General features: G+C 39.6%; 1 long non-coding RNA gene across 1 annotated transcript; it reads left to right on the top strand.

The window, feature by feature from the left end:
* Positions 1 to 6: 6 nt before the first annotated feature.
* Positions 7 to 2416, top strand: LOC116378876 (uncharacterized). Its single transcript, XR_004212357.1, has 3 exons — positions 7 to 643; positions 753 to 959; positions 1648 to 2416. It is a non-coding gene; the product is annotated as an uncharacterized LOC116378876 (long non-coding RNA).
* Positions 2417 to 3431: the final 1015 nt, after the last annotated feature.

Here is a 3431-nt window from a genome sequence, read left to right as displayed (position 1 = left end):
ATGCAGCTTTAACACACGAAGCTTTAAAGAACTTTAAAGAACCGGAGGTTGACGTCTGCTCAGGGACAGAAACAATCTACATCGACAAACTGAACACAGCAAGTTTCATAATGTTTGTATCGGATAGTTTGCGACAGACGTCACTAGAAGATTAGAACAACGAGGTAAAAAGGTCAGACAGCACACAGCGAGATACAATGAAGCACACGCTTAGAAACATGACATTACAGAGTGGAGAGTTCTGGTTGCTCTATTAAAGGTTTGTGGCAACTTTCAAGTTGAGTTTTACGGTTTTTTGTTTAATCCAACACATTGTTTGTTTAACTCATCCAAAAACCAAAGTGTGTAACAGACATGAAGTCGTTGTTATGTTCTGTTTGTGTCACAAACGTCTTGTGAAACAACCTCAAACGTTTCCTCTTCTGTTCTCCAGTCGACTCCCCAGGACGCTGAGCTAGTGTTGTGTTCACGTTGTGTCTCGTAGAGGCGGTGAAATCTTTCATCAGTGGAGTTCGTTCAGTGGATGCTGGTTTCTCTCTGACTCTGTTCTGTGGTCACCAGGTTGTATCCGGTGGTTCCAGGAAACGCTCGAGTGAGCGTTGAAAATGAGATCGTGGTTGGAGATCATCTCTTCCCCAAAAACGTGAGAAATCTTCACAATGACCTTTTGATACTCGCTTCATCTAGAGCTGGTACTCTCTCATCAGTACCGATTGTAAGTGTGGACGTATGTGCACGTTTGAATCCCACAGACGCTGTTCCACCTGTGCCACTACGCCGTGTCCTACGACGAGAACATCTTCCCCGACGCCCACTCCTTCCTGCCTCAGCGCTGGCTCCGAGGGGCCGAGGAGAAGTCCAGGCAGCACCCGTTCGGGTCGGTGCCGTTCGGTTTTGGGATCCGGGCGTGTCTGGGGAGACGGGTGGCCGAGCTGGAGATGTACCTCCTCCTGTCGAGGGTAAGGTCGTCTCGCTGCTGAGCTCTGGTATCGTTCATTTCTGCTGCTCAGAGGAAGAAACAATCGAAGCAGATTCCTTCTGCAAAGCACGATGTTTAACATGACGCCACACGGCCTGAAGTACGGAGTCACAGGAGCGACGTGAGGATGAATACATCTGAGAAGAAGAAGAAAATAAATGTGGACTTCTTAGAGAGGAATAAATCAGAATACAGAGACGAATAACAAATGATATGAAAATGATTATAAGCTTGTTCACATCTGCTTGTTCATTTATTTCTGTATGAATGAATGAATATATTTACATATATATATTTGTTTGCATATAAAGTGGTCAGCTTTGTTCTGTATATTTTTTAGTTATTTATCTTTATAAAATGTCAGTTATTTGTATTTATTCTTTTCCTTCAAAAAGAAAAAGGGATAAAAATATATAAATATATACATTTTGAAATATACAGAATAAATGTCATATTTTCAGAGAGCCGTATCGACTTGTTTTTGTAAATTGTTACCGTAACATGTTGACCCGGAGCACGGAGCTCTGGCTCTTCTTCTTCTGTTAATCTGTTCTCACCCAGAACCCTCGGCTGTGACTCAGCGATGTGTTGAGCGGTCTCTAATCATTGACTCTTAACCTGTGCTGCGTCATGTAAATAAACATGCTTCTCTTCTTTCATTCCCACAGCTGATGAAACACTACGAGGTGAGGCCGGATCCGGCCGGCACCGAGGTGACGCCGATCACCAGAACTCTGCTCTGCCCGGCTAAACCCATCAACCTGCAGTTTGTGGACCGAGCGGCGCAGCGGCAGTAGTTCAGTATTCACACCGATGATAGAGATTCTATAGATTATACAGATAATACAGATGATATAGAATATATAGATCATGAGGCTGAATGTACAGTTTGCTTGTTGTTTCATGTAAATATGAAGACTGAATGAGTCCCTGGAGGAGTGTTGTAGTTCAGTTGTTCAGGACGATGTCAGCAGCTATCAGGAGAGGAACATACACGTAATGTAATATTTTTGTTTCTTCCATAACACGTCTTCTTTCAGACTTGAGGAAATAAAACATTTATTTTATTATTTTGTCTGTAGATTTCTCCTAAAATCACCAGAAGTTACATTACATAACGCCTCATTTGCATATTTAAACATAACATTTTCAGAAAACTTGTAACAAAAACAATCAACCGGAGAAGTTTTCATGTTCATACATCTAAACGTTGTTTTCATTTTCCTTTCATCTAAAACTAATGTTTTTATTGTACATATTAAAAACCAGCTGATGAGGAAACTACAAAATAAAAGCATTGTCAGTGAGTCGGACTGTGACCTTTATATTTAATGTTAATGATTCTTCAGACGGAGCTTTATTCCATATTTTAGTGTTTCTTGTTCATTGTTGTTGTGCAGTTCAATGATTCATATAATAAAGAACCCACAACATGAAGCTTTTAATCTTTACTGCGTCTTCTTCCTCTTCCTCATCATTCTGTCTCATAAAGACAGAAATGTAGAAATCTGTATTATTTTGTCCACATGGACTTATATTAATCAATAACACTTTGTTCATGAAGCACCTTTCACACAGTTTAGTGCTTCACATCTACAGAAATACTAAAACTATTAAACACTTTGAGATCAATGCAAGACTAACAATTACAGTAAATAGATTTCAAAACTATAAATGATAAATAAATAATAAATTAAATAACAGGAAAAAATACAACTTAAATATATTAAAATAAGTGTTTAATAAAATAACAAAGTATAATAAACTGTCACAACTTAAGCACAATAAAGTAAAAATAATCATTTCTATAAAGCACTCATAATCTACGGCGGGCTGAGCAGCGAGGTTTGAAGTTCCAGCAGCAACAGAAACATCTCAAATAATCCTCCTTTCACATCCGGTCTGCTGCCGGACAGCTGATTCATACCTGTGTTTGGTTTTTAATGCTTTTAATAAGTTGTGTTGTCGTCAGATGTCTGTTCATTAGTAGAGCAGTGCTGCCCTCTAGTGGGCTGTTGGGGAACTACACGATGCTCTGATTCACTCGTTCATTACTTCAACAGATGTATTAATGATTAATCACAGTTATCACCACCTCCACTACAAACACAACGCTGTTTACATCATGTCAGCTGCTCCCACGTTGTGATGATGTCACAGGATCTGAGTAATCTATTACACATCACAGTCATTGACAGGTTACACCTTCACAGCGTGTTCCCCTCCTGTCTTCTCTCTGATCACTGAGCCTGACATCAGTATTCATTCAGTCCAGTGTTCACATATCTGAGGTCGGTTATAAAAGAAAAACAAGCTTCTTTTATTGCTGTTTCATTGTTATTATCACGTGTTCAAAGGGATTCACCCCGGAGAGAGTTAGAGGTGTTTTGTGTCTCTTTGTAGTCATTTCATCTTGTTTTGGTCCTTTTTTGTGTGTCTTAAACTTTTCTCT

Source organism: Anarrhichthys ocellatus, unplaced genomic scaffold, assembly GCF_004355925.1.
Source record: "Anarrhichthys ocellatus isolate YVR2014 unplaced genomic scaffold, GSC_Weel_1.0 scaffold3297, whole genome shotgun sequence".
NCBI lineage: Eukaryota > Metazoa > Chordata > Actinopteri > Perciformes > Anarhichadidae > Anarrhichthys > Anarrhichthys ocellatus.
This window is presented reverse-complemented; position numbering and strand designations above follow the sequence as displayed.